The sequence below is a fragment of the Rhinolophus sinicus genome, chromosome 2 (genome assembly GCF_057876585.1).
Source record: "Rhinolophus sinicus isolate RSI-liver-muscle chromosome 2, RSI-T2T, whole genome shotgun sequence".
Classification (NCBI taxonomy): domain Eukaryota; kingdom Metazoa; phylum Chordata; class Mammalia; order Chiroptera; family Rhinolophidae; genus Rhinolophus; species Rhinolophus sinicus.
Genome location: NC_142502.1, coordinates 43897544 through 43919756, shown reverse-complemented (window position 1 = coordinate 43919756; position 22213 = coordinate 43897544). Strand labels below are relative to the sequence as shown.

At 39.3% G+C, this 22213-nt stretch overlaps 1 protein-coding gene across 5 annotated transcripts in view; it reads right to left on the bottom strand.

Annotated features, from left to right (window-relative positions):
- Nucleotides 1–22213, bottom strand: part of LAMA4 (laminin subunit alpha 4) — a 129902-nt gene that overhangs the window by 106745 nt on the left and 944 nt on the right. The window lies entirely within an intron of this gene.

The following is a 22213-nucleotide window of genomic DNA, read 5'->3' as shown; positions in this document are numbered from 1 at the left end:
ACATGAAAATAAAATAATTTGTGAATTGAAACAGCTGGTTGCAGCAGACGCTTTTGGAAAAGGTTCTTCCACCAGAGAGGAAGTGGAAAAAGCCATGCATTTCGAAAGAGGGTTTGTCATTGACATAATGAATCAGTCAGTCAGGGGCCCAGCAGGAAACATAATTCACATGAGAGGGCTCAAATGAAGAGAATGAAGATAGGGAATGGATGGATGGTTTGCAGAAGCTTGGGCAGTTTCAGGCAGCAAGGGATGGAGAAGCAAAGGTAACAAGGGCCTATCACTCCTAGAGCCCGAGGAGCAAAGAAAGCTTGTTACACTAACCCAGGGAGAGGCCAGGACCATGGAGGCATGGCCCCCATGGATACTGAAGTGTTGAGTTGGTTACAGCTTTTTCCCAAGAGGCAGTGCTGAGGCAGAGAGGGAACAGGGCAGAACTGCCCCACCTCTCCCTTCTCCTCCTTTCTGGCTTAGCAAGGGAGGCTGAGTGCTGCAGTCTGCAGGGGTTGTCTTCTGGAAGCAGAGCAAGGAAGGTAGGCAGGCACGCAGAGCTAGAATCTAGGGGGAATGGACAGGAGTAGGTGCAGAGTAACCAGCACACCTTCATTCCTGGGATGTGGCAGGAGGATGTACTCAAGTTTAACAGTAGGAAATAATTGACCTGTCTGCTCTTTATCTAAGGACTATTCAAATGGTCCATTCGATGTGTGAAAGGACATCTGATTGACTTTCTCAGACAGTCCTAGGCTAAAGCCTCTTTTAAATAATCAAGTTACATTTGCCAAATCTTTAAAAGCTCATTACAAAATTGTAAATTTACCAATCAGGATGGTTTTAAACCCTGAGACGGAAGCAAAGTCCGCTTATGTTAGAAAATTATTAAAGGTGGTACTAGACATGATTGTGGCTAAGCGGATTGAGTTAGACCGAGGCCAAAAGTTTAGGATTATTTACATCCTGCTTCTTTTTACATCCACCTTCCTTGTGGCCCCACTTCTCGTTGTCTTGGTTGGTGAAGAGCAGTGCATCTCCTTTGTGGGTTTTGTCTCCTTAGCCTGTTCTTCAGCCCTCCCCTGGCACATGCCTCTGAAAACAGACAAAATCCTAACCACACCTATTATCTCTTCCAACATTCTGAACTCAACTTTACATTTCACGTAAATTTAATCGACTCTTGGGAGATAACTATTCTTTGTTGAAGGGAAAAGATCTTTTTAGTTATAATTACTTGGAACATTAATTTGGTGGTGACAACAGAATTTTAAGTGGTTCCATTAGGGGCCATAGTCAGGACAAAGTTTGGATATAAATGTCTCTTACATGACATATTTTTGGAATAGTTAGTAAGGGACTGAAAGGGGCTAACAAATTGAACTCTATCCATCTGAGGGTTGAAATTACAGGATCTGAAGATGGATTGAACTTCACATACTTGACTCTTTTATCACAATTTAGAATAATTTGAGAAAGTGACATGTTTCCCCTGTTCAGTTGACAGAGCATATTTTCAGGGAATCCAAATAGACAAAGGTTTGTATTCAAAGGTGGGACCCCTTTCAAGCAATCAATTTTGATAGCATTCTCAATATAATATGGTAAATTAATTGTTAAATCAAGAAAATTAAGAGCATTTCATAGGCAGGGACAAAATTGCCTTCAAATGTTTTCTCCTTCTTTTCTTATTCTTCTAATAGTTTATAAATCCTCTTTCTCACCCCCTGCCCCAGTAACCCATACCTTTAGGTAATTATTCTTTAAAATTTGCATGCAAAATTCTCAGACTATGATGAAAATTTCCTTTTTGGCATTTTAAGAAATGCACATTTGTATCCATGTTCAAGCCTGCATTTATCAACTGTGCAGCCACTCAAATATTTGTTGAGCGAATGAATCAATTTCTTCTCCAAATACGTGCACGTTTCAGATACCCCCAGCTTGTAGACCTCACTGATTTAACTCTCATGTTCATTGATGGGGTGCACTACAATCTATTCCTTCCAGCAGTCACAATTCCCGAGAGTTACATCCTTTGGAGACATATGGAGCAGTGGAAAGCATGAGATAATCTGGATTCTAGTTCCAGCTCTGCCACTGGATAACCTTGCTCAAGTTATTTTAACTCTAGGTCTCAGTTTCCCTATCTGAAAAAACAAACAAACAAACAAACAAACAAATAGCAGTGATGACTATATTATCCTAGACTGGTTGTGGGGATCAACTAATATTGTGCATTTAAAGTCCAATAGAAGGGATCTATTGCAGGGGAGGGTTCAGTAGGTATTAGTTCCTTCCCTTCCTTTTGGAACGTTATGTGCCGGGATTATCTGTTTTAACTGGTAGCTCTTCAGTGAGTAACTCTTTCTTTATGGCCCATAGCTTAGCAATGACACTGAGGTTACTGGTTCACTGTCTTTCTTCCTCAAAAGACTATTCCACAAGAACAGGAACTGGATTTATCTGACTTGTCATTGTATCCTCAGTGCCTTACACAGCAGGTATTTACTGAATATGTATTGAATGTATTTTGTCGTTACAGAATCACAGGATTCCAGAGCTAGCGAGGATCTTAGTGGTTACCTTGTCAAACCTCTCATTTTAAATTTGGGAAAACTGAGACCTAGAGAACTAAGGGACTTCTCAAAAGTCACTTACATGGAGCAGGTTAATGCCATGCTTAGTGCTCCTTCCACTAGACCACACGTTTTGATGATGATGAAGAAGAAAATCATGCAGAGAATTGTAAGGGTTGGGCTGCAGCTCACATCTTGTAAACAGGCCCACACTGTCCACCTCAGCCTTTCCCAGCGCATTTGGGATAAAAATCAACTCTGCTCATGGATATCAGGTTTATCAAGAATCTCATTAAAGTTATTCTGTTTAGAACCATCTTCCTTCATTCACAGATGAGTGCGATCATCATCAAGAGGTCTTAATACCACTCCCCAGCCATGGGAGTAAGGGGGGAGAGAAGTGGGGGTGGTAAAGGGGGGGAGGAAACACTTTTAAGCTTTGCTCAGTTTTGCTCTCTGTGTGTGGCTCAGTTGAGAAAGAAAATATTGTCTTCAGCCCTCCCTCCATAATTACTTGATTTGGCATATGGCAATTATTCTTAAGTTAAATATAATCATTTATAGCTGATGTTTCATTTTTACCAGTTTCTATGTAGTGCAGATAGAAATGCACTGCAAAGCAAATAATGTAGATCACTCATTAGAGAAGGCAACCCTTGTTAAACGCTGGTCATATGACATCCAACTGTGTTCCTGACACCTCCCTTATTCCACTGAGAGCTCTGACAATGGGTCTTGGGAAAGGATGCCCCTTTATATAATATACACCAGCATGTGTGCAGGTGTTTCCTCTTATGAGTCAGAAGCAGATGTCCGGTTAGGCAGAATGTATTACAGCTTGACATATGTCTGGTCCCACCTAACAGGAAAACTATGACCCGTAACTTGTACTAATAAAATACCATCACTACAATTTTGACTGAGCCATGAAACTAACACTTTCACCCTTCATCACTGAGGGAGGCTAGATCCCACAAATGGGCTCAAAACAGGATAGTATGATTGACCTTCCATGCTGCCATTGATGTATTTTACGAGACAAATTTTGCGAGACAAATGACAATGAGATGCTCTACTTCAAATGTTCTTATTTGTAAAACATGAGCAGTAAAATTCATTAAGCAAATACTTAACATCTTTACTATGTGTTCAGCACCTAAAAGGCTCAGAAGAATGAATTTTTAGGCCAAGACCAACGTATTTCATACTGATAGTCTGTTCAGGGACTCTAATGACAAGGCCATTTTCAAATAGTTCATACACAAATAGATCCAACACCAACTGCTTACAGAAAGCAAAGCAAATGAGTTACCATCCTCAACATTTAGCTCCTTAATTTGGGGAACTAACTAAATGAAAAAACGACCACAACTTTCCCAACAAGTGGTCAATCTATACTAACCAAAAACTACAATATTATGAACGGTTCGTAAGACACTTTTATTCTTTTAAGAACATGAATGGTATTCAAAATTGGCACAGAATTTTCATCCTTTTCATGTTATTTGGTATGATTTCCTGTGATTTCTCTCCCTAACTTCCCTCCCCTAAGATTTAATTTTGTGATTCTGGTAAAATACTATGTAATTTAAATTTTTATTTTATTTAGTTTTACATTTATAAATGGCATAAATAATCGGCACATTTCTTTTTAGTCAAATTCTGGAGGATAAGTTCAGCATCACTTTATAATCTCATACTATCTGTTTGTAGCTTTTAAATCTTGCCCCCAAATAACTGTTGTGATCCAGATAGTTATTCTGTTATAAAGTGCTCATAAAAGTGAAGGTAAAGTACACAAACTGAAGTGAAAAGAAAATGACTGCGAATGAGATGACAATGCCTGAGTACTACAAATCTAGTCTGTGCAACTGCCATTTTAATGAAAACAAAATAATACACATTTATGAAAGGAAACGGATGGGGGAAGGCTGAGAATGTTTGATTTAAAGTAATTCTGTTATCTGTCATTTGAGGGGGGAAAATTGTGCCGATGTTAAAACAATACTCTAGTTACAGATGTTTCCAGACCCCTTCCCTGATCCAAGGAAACAAAATACCATTCAGCAACAAGCCCAGATTTAGAGATGGGGCTTGTTCCAATATAAACATTTCTTAGCTAGACCTTCTCCATGAAAGTGCATAGTCAATTTTTCCATATACAGTGGGAAAGACAAAGCTTTTAGCTTAAAAGGCATTCTCATCCGCAGTGCAGAGCTCCTGGAATGAATCGCTTAGGAACACCATGGTTCACTATTGATGTCGCTCCAAATGCAGATTTGTTCATCAGAATTTTAAGAGAGAATTATGTCCGAATGTACACATGCTACAAATAGAATACTCAGTGCTCTTTTGGCTTTTAGTGTCTGTAATGGTCACATATTCGTTCTGTTTCTCTCTTTCACATACCACTGTTTACCCCGGGGCCCCGATTAGTGTGGCACAAAGCAGGCATTCAACAAATAACTGAGGGATGCATAAATTACCTTTTTGAGCACCTATTATACTGGAGGCACTTGGCCAGGCAATCTGGGGAATCAGAAGATGAATTATGAACACTGCTGGCCTCCAAGAGTTTAGTGGGGACATTTAAGGTGTATCTGTAGCTTACCATACAGTATGTGGTAGAAAGTGCTAAAAATCATAACATAATAAGAGAGGCACAGAGAAATGCAGAGAGAGTAAAGAAGAATAGATTACTTTTAACATGGGTGAGTCAAGAATGGCCTTTTGGAGGAGGTGGCATTTGTGCACGATTTTCTGGAAGGAGGAAAGCTGAAGCTGAAAGACTGGAAAGCATAGGGTATTTTTTTAATCACTCATAAGGTAGAGCAGTTCAAACTTACATTCCTTCTATTGTTTAATTGCTCAGAGCAGGCATTCTGCACTCCTGATTGTCTACTTTAATAAAGGCCCTAGATGGACCTACTTTTTTCCTACTTGCTGGGACCTTCTTTGGAAGGATAGTTTAATATCAGCAACTAAACTTGTGTGACATTTTCAGCAACCTTCTGGCTTGCAGTATACTCACAAGAAGATACCACTCTCTCTGCACACATTATAGATAATATTGGAAACATGCCCTAATCCCTGAAATAAGTCTATTGACAAGGCCCTAATCCCTGAAATAAGTTTAATGACAATTAATTGTGGTCACCAGGATTCATGAGTGACTCCCATGTGGCTTAAAAGTCAGGAATTTTGGAATCGACAATAATTTCTAAGTTATAATTTGTGCATAGGGAGAATGTCATTCAAATATAAAAAGATAATATTTTAATTTTATTTTCTTTTATTCTGTTATGTAATACATTTTACCCAAAGTGAAATCAGCAAAAGAATGGTGGTGGAAATCTTGGTTTTGTGGCTCTCTGAGAAACTATGGATTAATGTAACTGATTTAAATTGGTTTAATTGATTTAAATTAATTTAATTAATTTAAAGTAAGAAACTGGTGCACTTGGTTTTCAACACTCTATTTTCAATAGCCCGGTCATTGAGCAGCTAAAATGGGGGGGGGGACCCCAAAAACAAAAAACTGGCCTCATTTAAAGCTTCAACTATTTCATTCCCTCCTCCCCTTTTAAAATGAAATTGTAAATTTCTTAGATGATTTGAACTAAGCTCAAAGGAAATCCATGCTGACTCATGACTTTGAGGAGAAAGCACATTTTCTAGATGAACATGACCTTGTTAGCAGATTAAAAAAGAAGAGATTGTAATCAAAGGAAATCAAAACAGTTTAGGTAATCTGAGATGAAGATATATGATGTCTTAAAACTATAAAAAGTATCCAACACGTGTTAGGTTTCAAAATAACCAAGTGGAAGAGCAGACAAAAAAAGTTGTTCTACAGAAAAAACCAAAATGCTTATTTCCACCGAACATTTTGATATATTGAAGGTCTAAAAACACATGCCATAGGAAAAATGCGCTTCGTCTGCCAAAATAATCACAAATACTCTGAGACGTGAAAGAGCCCAGCCCTTTAATAAAACCCAGAGACTTTAAGCACGGTACAAAGAGTATTATCCTTTCCTCATAGAGATTATTACTCTGATTTTACAAAGCTATTTATATCACCTTATATACCGTACTACTCTCACCATAGTGCGGCTCCTCCCCACATCAGGGATAAGAGGAGAGAACAAAGGGTGATGGTGCCCGCCATTTTGAAAGTGAATCACTGAGTGGGCAGCAGGTTAGAGATCCCTGCCTTGCAAAGATCTTCCTATTTTGCTGATCACATGGGAGCTACCCTACTCCCTGAAATCTTTCTTATTTCTTATTCTCTATTAGACTCAGGGCACATCTAAGCAGATGTTATTCATGGGGCAGTTTCTGGATTTTACCAACTGTAGTTTTGCTGAGCATTGGCAGATTTTCTTTGAGAAAGAGGTATTATTATATATATCTTGCTGTTAGAAAAGTTGGGTGACTTGGCTTTGAAATCAGCAGTGAAAAAGCTCCACAAATAAAATGGAGCTGCTGAAAAAGAATTGTTATAAGGCTGGTTGGGAAGGTTTCAGTGGGGTAAGATGGCCAGAGCAGACCACTTCGGTGCTATCACCTATTTCATTTTCTTCATTAATTTCTCATGTTGCAATTGCTTTGCTACATGATAGAAAAGTTTCTTGAAGTCACGTGGAAACCTGAAAGAGGACTGTGTGTAGGGTGAATAGCAGACATGACGTGGTAGGGGAATTTTTAAAATTAGTTCAATTGTTTTAAAACAAAAGTGTCATTGTTCATTTTTGAAACAGATCTTTTTTCTTCCTTCCTTTTAAGATCCAGGGTGTGTTGTTTATTTTTATATGACCATCAGAAAACTCTAGCCAGAAATTCTAAGGTCTTATTGCACTTGAAAGCTTTCTTTCTAAGTATAGGTGCTGAGAGTATAGTTTTAGGGGTCAATAGCCATATGGAGCCAAAACAAAAACTCTTGAAATGAAAGAAAAGGTATGAATGATATGGCTATTAAGTTAAGTTCAAAATTGGGATAAACATAGTTAGCAAAAGGCCAAGAGAATTTCTAATAGTTTAGTAGTTAAATTACTTAGGACTCAGGCACAGATGGTGACATAAGACATAATAAGAAGGCAAATGTGGATATGCTCTTGTCTGATCCAGCATATTTAATGTCCCAACCCACAGATCACCACGTGTTCCTCTTCCCTATTATGTCTTCTGGTGATGGCATCCATGCTATGATGCAGTAAGGTAAGAGTATTGCTCCAAGAGCCAGGAAACTTGGTTCTGGTTCCAGTTCTAAAAAACCTTCTTTGGGACCTTGAGGAAGTGACTACATTTCCGGATCTGGTTTCTTCCTTTTTCAATAACATTAGTGGTACGATGATTTCTAGACTCTTCCCATACTAACATTCTAGAATTCTATAAAACTTCCTGCTATCTCAATAAGTTTACATGCTATGAGACATTGGGCAAATTATTTAACATCTCCATGTTTTAATAAATTATATTAATAACCACCTGGTTTGTAAAATAGTTGTGAGGAATAAAGGTGGACATAGGTAGGATCACACCTTGTAAACCACGGAAGCTTTGTAAGTATTAACATTATTTTTCAACTGAGTTAGTAGTCGTTGGAAATTTCAATATTTGGCAGTTGTGAATTAACATTTGTCCAATATCAATAGCTGTTTAAAAGCTGAATGCTTCAAGCTATGGGTTGAGAGATAAAAGAAGCTTTCCTAATCCATCAAAACATCAGTTTTCCCATGGTGTTTTGCATATATGTCATAAAACCAAATAAAACAAGCTTCAACTTGCCTTCATGATACTGTGAAACGCTTAAGGTGTCACTTTTTTTATTCAAATGAAAAAGTAAAGATAAAATACCACTTTTAATATTCATTTTTTCCCTTTTAATAGATATAACATTCATACTGGAAGCGTTTTGGCCTTTGGCGATAAAGGACCACAGATAGGTGTAATACTATGTTGAGGGAGGGGAGAGAAAGACTAGGAACTATCTTTTTAGCTCAGGGTGCATGTAAGAAACTGTAGTTTAGGTTTTAGGATAAGATAATTTTATGGTGATGGAGTAATTGATTAAGAAAAAATAAGAACTGAGCAAACACTTGACTATTTCCATGAGGACTAAAAGATACCAATTGTCTGGTCTACTCACTACTATCCTATCCTCCTTCCAAAATTCCTTTGTTGTTTTGCTCAGCACTTCCAGCTAATAACTGAGACAAAAGTGGAATTTCCGAATTTCCTAGGAAAGGGCCAAAAATATCGTCAGACAGGGAACAGGAAGCACAGAAATATCTCTCAGGAGAGCACCAATTGTTTAGTGATAGCTATCTCATGTTTGGAGCTGCTGCCGGAGCCGTCAGTACCATTCATCTACTGGCCCTCAGGCAGGTGTGTGTACTCCTGGGAAAATGCCTCGGAGGCACTGATTTGAACAAGATGTTGAGTAACGTTTTGGAGCCCTGTCATGACTTAGAATGTCAACTCGGGATCTCCCAGCATAATAGTTCTCAAACATTTTACAGCAGAGAAATCTTTTCCCCCCAGTGACATCTCATGAGAAATTCATCTATAAAACAAATAAAAAAGAGATGCTCTGGTTGAAAAGCAGAGCCCCAACTTCCTGCTGCTCAGTCTCCCTCACTCAAGTTCTACTCAAGGCATTTCCATGAAGCCTCAGCTTGAAAGCTACTGACTTAGTAGGTCTCCTGTTGAAAGGTCTCTGAAGAGATTTCCCCCCCATGATGTAATACATTTCTACAAACACCAGCAGCACCTTTGACTTCCCATCATCCTTGTTGTCCAAACATATGGCAAGTCATCTTGATAGAATCTGTGAAATGACTCCAGTTTCTGTTCTCTCCTTTCCAGACCATGGCCACCATCCAAATCCAGGCCTCTCTGTCTCTCCTGTACAATTTAAGCTGAGAAGACTGGATGAGTAAAGACAAAAGACAGGATTTCTCCTAGAAATGCACAGTCTCAAGTGGTAGGACTGGATAACAGGGAGCCATTGAAGATTTTAGAACAGAAAAGAAACTCAATGAGAATTGTGTTTCATCAGCATTAATCTGAAAACAGGCTATTGGATGGATTGGACGGTAGGCAGCAGAGAGCCAGAATCAGAATAACCTATGTCGTGCATTGGTAATTGTCCTCAATCTTAAACAGTCAACTCAGATGCCACATCTCCCATGAAGTGAAATGTGAACTTCCCATCCGAGTGAACTTCCCTTGTAAACCCTCTGAAAGTTTTTATAACATATCAATTTAATTGTTTTACACTATTAGTGTACTTGTTTTACCTCTTTGACTGTGTTTTATTCATATTTGTAGAATACATGGCACTTGCTTTAAAAAAGGTAGTAAAATAGGAGAATTTTTAAAATAAGAGACTATATTGATACTGATCAGTCAAGTGTTCCAGGGACCTATTTTCCATATTTCAAAATATCTAATTAAAATTAATTGTGACATACTCATAAAAAAGTGTACAACAAAAATGGAATGCTAAATTTTTGTGTTTGTTTTTGCTTTGCTTGAAGTTAACACAGAGTGATAACACTGATTATATTATTTTACCAGAAGCTCTCTTTTGCAGTTATAAATTACGTTGCCTCATTCAAAACAGAGTAATTACTTAACACATTTTACTTGGTAGGTGTTATGGACTCACTTATGCTCCCCCTACCCAATTCATAAGTTGAAGCTTTAATGCCCAGTGTTACTGTATTTGGAGACAGGGCCTATAAGGAGGTAACGAACGCTAAGTGACGTCATAAGGGTAACACTTATTCTCATAGAACTGGTGTCTTTATAAAAGAAACACCAGAGAGCTCTCTCCCTTTCTACACATGCACAGAAGAAAGACCATGTGACAACTCAGAGAGAAGATGGCTGTCTATAAGCCAGGAAGAGCGCACTTAACAGAAATCAACCCTGAGAGCACCTTGATCTTTGACTTTTAACCTCCAGAACTTAGAAAATAAATTTCTGTTGTTTTAGCCTCCTAGCTTGTGGCATTTTGTTATGGCTGGCCAAGCAAACTAACAGTAGGCAAAATACTGGAAAACATGAGGCTTGAGGAATAGGAGAAATATTAGGGATTATTGGGCATGAAAACTTGGGGGACCACTACTGTAATACATTAACCCATCCACAATTCACAATGGGCTTTACAAGTGACTACAACTACCACTGCCAATCTCCAGCCAGGAGGAAGAGACTACCTGGGTCTCATCCACATGGAATTGTCCGTGGCTTGTGTGGTGCCTCTTGGCACTTGGCCCTTACTCATTATGCACCCATTGAATAAATCACTTATTACCAATGCACGACATAGGTACCTTGACACGTTGCTTGGAGATTTCTAAGAAAGGAGTTAAGAGCCTATGTTTCTTTTAGGTCTGATAAACCCTTTAAACTGTGTCTAAATCTTCACTAAGTTTTCCTATGACTGACATACTTTGTCTAATCATTACCCCTGAGATCCTGCTTTTACTACATTCAAGTTTTTCCCTTATCCTTTTATCAAGTTCTTTTAAGTAGTAGATCCCTAGAGCAAACTCAGGATTCCACTGACATGACTAATGCTTAGCACTAAATTAAATGTTCTTTACAGACTCCATTACTAAGACTACTCTGGTGTTCCTGGGTCATACTGAAGACCCTTGTTAGCTGAGCTGTTCTAAGGCACTCTGACATTGAAAACCATAGATGATAGAGAATCATTATAAGACAAAGATTCAGAACTGGGAGACAAAAAAAAAAGAAAAAAAAAAAAAAGAACTGGGAGCCAGATTTTCTGAACCATGACCTTGGGTAAGGTATTCAACGTCTATATGACTCAGTTTCCTTGTCTATAAAATGGTGCTAACAGAAGTGCCTTCCTCATCATGTTATAAGGAATAATTGAAAAAACAATATACATACAGTTCTTAGGACAATTCCTAGGATATAGCAAGTGCTGATTGAGGGCTTAGGAATTAAAGCTAAAAGGATCTTGAAAATCAGTCCAGTTAGCTATCCTGAGTGGGCTCAAGGACAGCTGTCCTTTAAGACTGTTATAAAATGTCAAGGGCCCCCCTCAGGGCTGAGGCTGCATCAAGGACGCCTAGAGTCAGGAGGAGCCACACACCTTGACTTCAGAGCACATTCCTGTGGATCTTAATCCATCTAGAAACGTAACAGTTTGAGGACAAGCCTGTGCAATCTTCATTGTGCGGAACTAGCTCCTCCACATCTCTTAACGTTATCTTTCTATTCTAGGACACAGACCTCACTCCTCACTCCCTGAAGATACATAATCCTGAATTAGAAAGACTTCCTTGTTAGCAAGAGAAACATTACGCAATCCTGCTCTTTCCTGAACAGTCTGAGCAGCACCTATTTTCAAGCAGATTCCACATAATAAATTCTTCCCCTGCCTCCCCTCCCCTCAAGGACACAGAGTGTCCAGACATCCTACTTCTAAGCTATGGATGCTGGGAAGTAGGTGGAAGTAGCAAAGCTTCCCTACCATTTAGTGTTTTCCTTAAAAAATGCTTCCTGAGCACGTACTATGAGCAGGCCAGGAAGTGACATCACCTTCTCGGCTCCTTCAGATGCCTTGAAGCAGCAGTTTGCCTTGAAGCTTTTCATTTTTTTATTTTTCATTCTAAAGTGTAACTTTTCAGGCCAGGGATGAGTACCTAGGTAGGCCTGTGAGACCCCTCACTAGCCTCCCATAGCCATGATTTGGTTTTATATTTTAGGCCTCCCTGTAATTACAGTATATCAAACAAGCTTCCCTTTTCTGCAATCTCATTTTCCCTTAAGTTCATTAAAATTCAAGCCCAGTTGCATTTTAGAGGCTAGTGTTTCTCATACTTTAATGTACATATGAACAACCTGGGGACCTGATGAATGCAGATTCTGATTCGGGCATGGACCCTGAGCGTCTGCATCTCTAACACATGCCCTGTGGTGCTGATGCCGCCATCCTTGGGACACACATGGAGTCACCATTATTTAGACCCCCTTCCAGATAGCTAGTAACAATCAGAGTGTTCACACACCAGGGCAGGTGCCTTCACACCCTGACAATTCTGGCTTCCAAAAGGTCCTTGAAAATATTTGCTTCCAAATGTTGCGTTCTGCCCAATCTAGAGCAGATGATCAAATTAGGCTTCCACTTCACCTTCTCATGAAGACTCACCTGACAACTGTATTGTGTATACTATAATGCACTGATTTTAGTTGATGTTTATAATGAATCAATAATGAAGGCTTTCCCTTCCTTTTGCACTGACTGAAAATGCATTCTTCTATCTGGACCTTCTAACACATACCACTTAGCTCTTATGAGACACATGGACATGAGCCTCCTGTCAGTAGCTCTCCATGTCCTTCACCTCTTCCATTGTCATCCTTCCTGTTTCTCGGGGTGGAACTTCATGATTAGGGCCATCCTGAAGGGTCCTGATAAGGCAAGTGGCAGCACCTGAACTCCTGGTGTGGGAGACCACTGGCATTCATTGGGCACACTTAGGTATCTGCAGCTCATGCTGTCTGGGAAGCCTCTGTGGTGTGTCACCTTGGAAAGGCTCATGTTTATGGCTGGGTCAGTGCTGTGACCTGCAAACCACCTCCAGCCCTGCACCTGGAGTTGTGAGCAAGCAGGAAAAAGGACTCCATTAAAGTGTCATCACCCCACCCCCTCCACCAGATCAGGACCCTGTGTTTTCCTCAGGCTCTGGACTCCTACATCTTCAGGTTCTAACTGGGACAGCAGCTGTGCCTCTGAATGATTCTGTTCCTTAAGCCAGCATCCCTTTAATTAGTATAAATTTTGATCTATTTATTAGACAATTATAGAACTTTTACTAGAAGTAGCCTTCTTTTTTTTTTTTTTTTTGTCATTTGTTTGTTCTTTTTAGTCTGTAGAATTTGAGGACCTGGGAGGTAAAGGGACTTGCCAAGATTACTTTAACCAACCGGTAAAGGTGGTCTAGTTGTCAGTGGCACAGCCAAGAACCAGAATAGTTAGTTCCAGACTCACAGTCCACTGCTTGTCCCTCTTCATTCAATTCTATGAGACTCTCCTACTGATAAACCAACTTAAGGATAAATAGAAACAATAAAGAGTAAAGTCAATAATAGCACATTAGAAGGATACAATTTTCTCTTAAAAAACTATATATGTGTGTATATATGTATATACATATATACATATGTACATATATACATATACATATACATATATATACTTGTGTGTGTGTTCTAAAGCTCAGGATGATTAAGTCCATTGAAACAATTTGAAAGAACATAAGGCTGGAAGTCAGAACACTCTGTTCCTGGCATTGCTTGCTAACAAGTTTTGTGTCCCTGAGTGAAGGACATCAACCCCCTCCTGAGACTCTGTTTCCTCACCTACAAAATGAGAAGGTTGAATCTCTAAAATCCCTTTCTAGATCCAACATTCTATAATCCCTTTCATTTTACAGTTCACACTTGAAGTTATCATAGAGTTATACATCCAATAATAACCATCTGCTGGCTCTGCATTCACACAGGTCCCTTTTATGCTGAATTCTGTGCTTCAGCAGAGGCTTCAGGGCTTGTCTCTTATGAATGGAATTTCAGGGTGTCTACTGGCATTGATAATGACAGACAACAATTCCAAGGGAACAAAGCAGAATGAGGCAATTATTCACACACCGCAAAGAAACACTGGCCCATCTCCAGGCATTCAGACTCTGTTCAACCTCCAAACAACAGGCATTTAACACCACACCTGTGACCTGGAGATTGACAAAACCACTGATGACGGAAACACTGTGCTGTTCCCAGGACTCATGTCATATCAGCAGGAAGGGAGGTTCCACTTAGGACTCTCTTAGCTTGTCAAATTGTATCACTGGTGGTCAAGGGGAAACATGCACATGGTGGCTTTGAAGCTTGAAAGGCACGGTGGAATAACTCTGCCATGCAAGAAGAGGTCAGTCACAATTTTCAGCTCAAGACCCTGAATATGTGCTCTGGCTCTTGCCATGATTCTAGATGGTTCTACAGCCCTAGCATCCCATGGTATGAGGCTCGCTAGACATTTCTCTTGCCTTCTGCCATGTCTATTTTCTGCAATCCTTTGGGCTGATATTTGGCTTCACAGAGCTGCTTGGTTCAGTATGCCACTCTGCAGTTCATTTTGTAAATAGACAAACAGTATATTGCATGTAACAGTCACGACTGAGGTGAGTCTTAGTGAAAACATTTTTAATCTCCTTGATTTCCTTTAAAGTAATCATGGCACTCTATCTCATGGAGGGCATAATTTCAAAATAAATATTAATACACAAAATCGGCCCTATGCTCAAGGGTCCTTTTCGCTATGGTATACAACATGGTTTACTGGTTTAGTCTGCAAGAGACTTGTGCTAATGCAGCTGTTAACGTCATGGGGTTTCTCCAGCTCATCAGCTCTCATGCAATCATAAATGTAGATACTTCACTCCATTATGGGAAACACACTCTAACTTCCACCAAATTATAACACACAAACTAAGAATGTCTTGGAAGTGAAAAGAGGATCATATTATTCAAAGCACATCTGACCACCCCTCCGTTTTTTTTTTTTTTAAAACAGGATTTGTTTCTTTATGTATTTTTTTTTCTTTATGCAGGATTTGGGCTTGTATATGGACATTTTCCCACTACCATTCAGCCTTGGAATGCTGTTTTCCCCAAGTTTCTCATGATAAAAAGACTCAGATTCAGAGTCGAACTGCTGGCAGCTGAATTTCATTAAGACTTTGATGGGAAACTTAAGTTGGAATTACAAACATCTGTGGTTAAACTTCCCTTTAGTAAACCATTTCCCAGAATTTAACTTTACCACACTAGGAGCAAAAAAGAGAAACAGTTGAAAAAAAAAAAAAAGAATGCTGCTCTTTGGCAAATGCTGGAGTAGATATTTAAATATTCTTCTATGTGGAAGAACTAGCAGATGTACTTGTTTTAGAAAAAACAAATAAGTAATTCTATGGAAATGCTAAGTTTTGGAACTCAAAGCGTGTACTGGCAATCTGATTTTAATGATTTCTAATTGATCAAATGTCTTCAAATTATGCCTCACCATCATTATACTTACATGGTTACTGTGAGCATGGAAAAACCCTACAGGAGAGGAGTGTTTTGGGCATTATATACGTCAAGAAACTGACAAGTCAGGTTTGAAAATTTAATTGTGAGGAAAAAAACAGTTATAGTTTTTGTCATATCAAAGATGCTGTTTTTGTTTGTTTAGCTTTTTGGGGATTTAGAAAAACTCATTTCTCTTAAATGCTGAGGTCATCCTATTGCTGGAGAAAGGCTATGTTTAGGGATACAATGATTACATACCATTAGGGATATGATGATTATAAAAAATAAACTACAGTCTCCTTCTTCTCCAATGTTGGATAATCAGCAAATTTATAAGCACATTTGGAAGTAATTGAATTTATAAAATAAGTAAAAATTTGGATAAAATAGACTGACATTACAAATCGTAACTACCGTGTTTCCCCCAAAATAAGACCGGGTCTTATGTTAACTTTTGCTCCAAAAGATGCATTAGGGCTTATGTTCAGGGGATGGCATACCGAAAAATCATGCTGGGGCTTATTTTCCGGTTAGGTCTTATTTTCGGGCAAACACGGTAGCAGACAGACAAAAACAATGGAAGAAAAAGGGAGAGGAAGGAAGGAAAGAAGAGAAAGAACTGAGGGCAGATTTTGAGATAGGCAGCTTATATATACATTATTTTCACTTAAGTTTCACAACAATCTTGCAAGGCAAATTCATTTCTGTTCAGTTTACAGTCAAACAAATGGAGCTTCTGAAAGATGAACAAATTTGCCCAAAGTCAAACAGCTAGAAAGCAGTAGAGCTGGATTCATGGCACATCTGTCTGGCTAGATGTCCACATCGTGCCTTTGAAGAAAGACGAATTTCAAATGTTGTAAAGCAGAGACTGCAAATAAATAGCTCTTGGGCCAAATCGGGCCATCAGATATACTGTCCAAAGGGTATTTTAAAAAAATCAAGTCAGCAATTTCACTTAAGAATCCAGATTCTGTCTTCTCATGAAAAAAAAAAGAAGACCTGGCAACATGGAGAGGTGGCTGTCCTTCTGGAAGACGCAGCCCTTCCTCTCCTGTTGTTTTGGCCCCATCACTCACAGGGTGTGTTCCTTTCATTGCCCAGTTAGTTTTTGCTTGGGCTTTATATGAATCTGAGTTTTCAAACTTTCTCTGTGCCAAGTGATCAACAATTCCACTTCTAGGTATATACCCAAAAGAACTAAAAGCAGGGACTCCAACAGCTATGTGTACACAGCTGTTCAGAGCAGCACGACTTATAGTAGCCAAAAGATGGAAATAACGCAAATGTCCATTGACAGGTGACTGGATAAACAAAATGTGATGTATACAGACAAATATTATTCATCCTTAAAAAGAAATGACATTTGGACACATGCTAAAACATGGATGAATCTTAAAGACAGTATGCTAAGTGAAATAAGGCACAAAAAGACAAATATTGTAGATTCCACCTATACGAGGTATCTAGCGGAGTCAAATTCATAGAAACAGAAAGTGGACTGGTGGTTGCCAGGACCTGAGAGAATGCAGTAATGGGAAGTTATTATTTAATGGGTATTGAGTTTCCCATTGGGAAGATGAAAAAGATTGGGAGATAGAAGGTGGTGATGGCTGCATAACAATGAATATACCTAATGCCACTTAAAAATGGTTAAAATCGTAAATTTTATGTTTCACCACAATTAAAAAAAAATCCTTTTAGTTAAGTCAGAGAACTCTGGAATTGCAGCAAATGGTATTCTTTATTTTCCAGCAATTTTTAAATATATTCTGTAAGACACTCCATGTATTTGCTATCAGTGGTTCTGTTTTGAATTCTCTATTTATTAGTTTAAATCAGGAGCTTCTGATGTAGACCGTAACATCATGTAGGGGAAACACACTAGAACATGGTTATAAAAGGGAGATAGGATACAAGAAAACACTATAGTTAAAAAAAATAAATAAATAAAAATAAAGAATTCTATCAGGGAGACCCAGTGATAGGCTGGAAAAAGAGAATGGAATTTGAAGGCTTTGGGCAAGGTGATTACCACCTCCATCAATTTGCTCATCTGTAAAATAGGTATAATTTTCACTACTGAGTATTAAATAAGATGATACATGTAGGTTCATGAGACATAATGGAAGTCAGTAAATGTTAATTATTTTCTCTTCTATTTGTGTAGTGGTTTAAAAAGTAATTAATAGACTGGGCAGGAAGGGAAGCTATCTCAATTCTTTGGTAATCCTAAGATTTTATGCAACTCATCTAGCAAGCGTTGCATGGCATTTTATATATCTTCATTTTACTTAATTCCCAAAACTGACAAAAATTATGCCTATAGATATTTCTATTTATCTAGCTACTTTTTTCTAGATACTCCTGCACAGTTGAATTACTTTCACAAACTCCTTCGTGGCTATGCCACTTACCAGGTAGTGTGCTGGGTCAAATGCTTTGTGCCTCAGTTTCCAGGTTTGCAAATGAAAAAATAACTATATCCTATTGAGTTGTCATGAGGGGTTAAGGAAATTACTCATGGAAAGTGCTTAGATCAGTGTCTGGCATGTGATAAATACTCAATGAGTGTTAAGCTTTAAGTCAAGCTATTATTATTACTACTACCACTACTATATTCCGGTCCTTCTAAAATAATGTTTCCAGGAAACTTCTTTGATGTTTGGTGAGTAGGTGAGTGTGCCCTACTGGTCTGGCTCAAGAGTAATATTTTTTCCACATTATCCCTATGGCACTTAGTTTATAGCTACTCTTAGAGAACATTGATTCATTCTGATTTATGTATACATTTTTCTTTCTTAGATTGCTTAGATGTCTTGATGGTAGGGATGTGACTCTGCCTACTTTCTGTCCCTCCTGGCACCTACTTTATTGCTTTGTATGTGGTAAGGCTCCAAACCCGCTCATTGGATGAATATTAAGTGAATGAAATAATGACTGCATGCATGGGTTCAGATGACCTAATTACTCTGTTGAACAGCAGTATAGAATGACGACCCAGGCCAGTGACTGGAGGTCTTAGTGTGACTCTACAGGGTGTTTTTTCAAAGTCAGGGGCCAAGATAAGGAAAGGAAAGCAGATAGTGGAAGAGATACATAAACTGTCTTTCAATAAACATGCTGCAGTCCTTTAAGTGGCCGGGAGCCTAACTATGTGCCGGAGCGTGGAATCGCATGTCAACAGTAAAAAGAATCTACAGGAAACATCCCTCAGAGCTAGTCTATCTCATAGTGCTTTTTCTAAGCAAGTGCGAGTGTCCAGTGGGGGTGGGGTGGGAGGTGGGTACATTGGCTCATTTGGCTCGTGGGGCACTGATTTTCTCGGACGCAAGCCAACAACAATAATACTAGCAACACCCAGTCAGGTTACCAGGAGATACATTCCAGGGAATTTTTCTCAGGGAAGTTTGGTCAATATTGTCAATTATGTCCTTTATTTTCTCAATTACCCACCAGAGGCAGTAACAGCACTGTGGCCCTCCACCTCCTGCCACAACCTTGCCCTTCCAGCTGAGTCCCCCCACTCTCCTTCTGAGCCTTGGTGTGGCTTCTTTCCAGCCCTGCAGGGTCAACTTCTAACCTAGTGTTGTTCTTGACCTTGTTTAACTCCTGCTTCTTTTTGTTGGGCCAGAATGTAACTCCTCCCAAGGACACTCTGATACCTTCTCCTTGGGGACTGTTTCCACCTGCATCGCTGCACCCCCTCCAGTTCTTTTATACATACATACGGTCAAGACGACTTTTATCTCCCTTTACTTGCTGTAGTGATCATGACAATATAAAGACTTTCCTTAAATGTGAAGTATCATAAGACTGAATATACTTTTTGAAACGGCCCAGTCTCCCCTTTACCCACCCCCACCAACGGAGAATCACTGCTCTCACCACAAACTCAGCAAGAACGGACTCATTACATTGCTCGTATAAAAGCAGAAGGTGGGAACATCCTCCCAGTAAGTACAGAGTTACCCAGGGGTGCTCCTCCTTTAAAATTCTCTGTATCCCGACAGGACCCGGGGCGTGTTTTAGAAGGAAAGGAGGGGCCTTCCTTCTTGGTCAGCCAGTGCTCTCCAACCTTTTATTCAGTGTGTATTTCATATATTTGTTCCCCTAACTCACACTGTGCCCCAGAGTGTGCTGGAGTCCATGTCACAGACTGAGGACCCAGGGATGCGGAGGATACAAGCCCTGCTATTGAGGAGCTTGCTAGCCTTAGCAAGGCCTTCAGCCAAGCGCCTCCCACTGCTGCATGCTTGCCTTAATACTTCCCTTCCTTCCCTTTGAAGGAGAATTGAAGACTAACCATTCATATAAATCCAATGCAAATACAGTGAATGTATTTTTAGAATAGCCTCCCATCCACATCTCCAGCCTCCCATGAATAACGTATTATATGTATCTGTGTTTTCTTTCTCTCTATACAGCTATAAATACAATCCCCTGAACCAATTCACTAGAGTGGTTGTACTATGTTGTTAAATCTCCAGAATGTATTTGGTTTAAGGCCTCCTTACTGGCTATAAAGAGCATGGGAAACCCAAAGGTGGGGACACTGGGACCGCTGTGGGACTGAAGGCTAACTGGAGACATTATGTGAAACTATGCAGTGGGAACATAATTATCCCAATCCTACCCTTTTCTACATCATATACTTTGACCCTGCTGGAATGACTAATAGCTTCTTTCTGTTTCTCTAAACCAAAGGCCTCAATTCGCATTCTGAACCTATGAGACTCTGACAGTATTGTAAATTTAACCCACTATAGGACATTCTTTCTAGCTGGAAGGATATAGACAAACAAAGATAGAGCAATAGTAAGTAAAAAAAAAAAAAAAATAGCACCATGAAAATGAAGTTCTGAGAAATATCCCTAAATGAGGAAATTTATTTTGATCTAATCATCCATGTATTTTATAATAATAACAAGTTAGGATGTATAAAGCATTTGTACTGTGTCAGGCATTGTGTTAAACACTCTATGTTTTCTCTAATTTCATTACAATAACTGACCGAAATATGAAGTCATCATGATAACTTCTCTAAGCCCCAGTTTATCTGCAACCTGTGCAGCTGTAATTTGCCCAAGGTAAAGGGCAGGTAAGTTGAAATGTGCACTTGGGATCGTCAGTCTGCAGTCTGCAAGTAAACACTTCGCTCTGCTGCCTTCCTATTATTTCACTGAATATATGAGTATATAAGAAATTTCTCAGGGTCTTCACAATACATTCAAAACTTCCTGAAACTAATTATTTTCTTACATTTTGTGGGGTAACAGTTACAGTAAATTGTGTGTGCCTATTTCTTTAGAATTAGCAGATAAAAATACAGGGTGCCCAGATAAATTTGAATTTCAGATAAGCAATGAATAGTTTTTTAGTTTAAATATGTTTCATGCAATATTTGAGACACAACCAAAACTTTGTTTGTTATTTCTCTGAAATTCAAATGTCATTGAGCATCTTGTATTTTTTCTGGCAACACTACCCTTAGTCAAGCACTTCTTTCAGGGAATTTCCATACTCAGAACAACAGGTGGACATCAGGGTTCTCGGTGTGGAGTCTCTCCCGGGCCCCATGTCTGAATGCAAAGGTGACCAGAAGCCTTGGCCCTTTTCTCATAGAGGTTACATTTTGCACCACAGTGGGAAGTTGGTATGCTCTGGCCCTACCCATCCTCCCCGCTTTTTGCTGTGTGGGGAGGCTTACTCCTAGAAAGGGTCATCTTCATGCACTTTATTTTGTCAGGAATATTTAATAACTATAGTTACACTAACAATTAGTAGAATTAATAGCCATAATCCAGACTTCCATGCTATTAGAAATGGTGTCAATCCACATAACTGCTTTGGTTCTATAGTTGCTATAACCACAGCTATAAGAGGTGTGTGTGTGTGTGTGTGTGTGTGTGTGTGTGTGCGCGCGCGCTGTTAGGTTAATTGCTCCTTCCTTTCCCATGAACTTAGGTGACTGCATTTCCCTCCTACTTAGCATCTCCCACGGCCAGGACACTCTCCTGTCTGTCTCGCCTCAGGAGCTCTTAAATCACTTACTTTGGGTTCATCCTCTTTTACCCAGTTTCTACTCTTTTTTTATGCTTGCAACGTAAAAGCTACTGTAAGGTATTCAAACAGCAGCTCTTATAATAAATGTCATCAGTATATCCCAATCATTTTTACTTCTGGAATGGGGCTTGATTTTCATTGGATTATAATTCTTGTTTATGGACTATAATGGCTCTTGTCTGTCTATTTAAGGTACCTGTTCTGCAGTTTCCTAAGAGCTTCTTTAGTGCCCCATCACCCTTCCCCACCCCCTCACCCTCCCCTGTTAGAGAGGTCCGCCTATTTAATTTGTGACAAAAGGACTGGTCCTTCAGTATTGTTCCCACTGTCCTACCATCACAGAGGAACAGGAAACCAGTGACAGGGCACAAGCATTAAGTGCTATGGCTTGACAAAAATGACTCTACTGAGACGTACAAGTGGCAGATAGTCATAGATGTGCCACTGGAGCCCCAGGT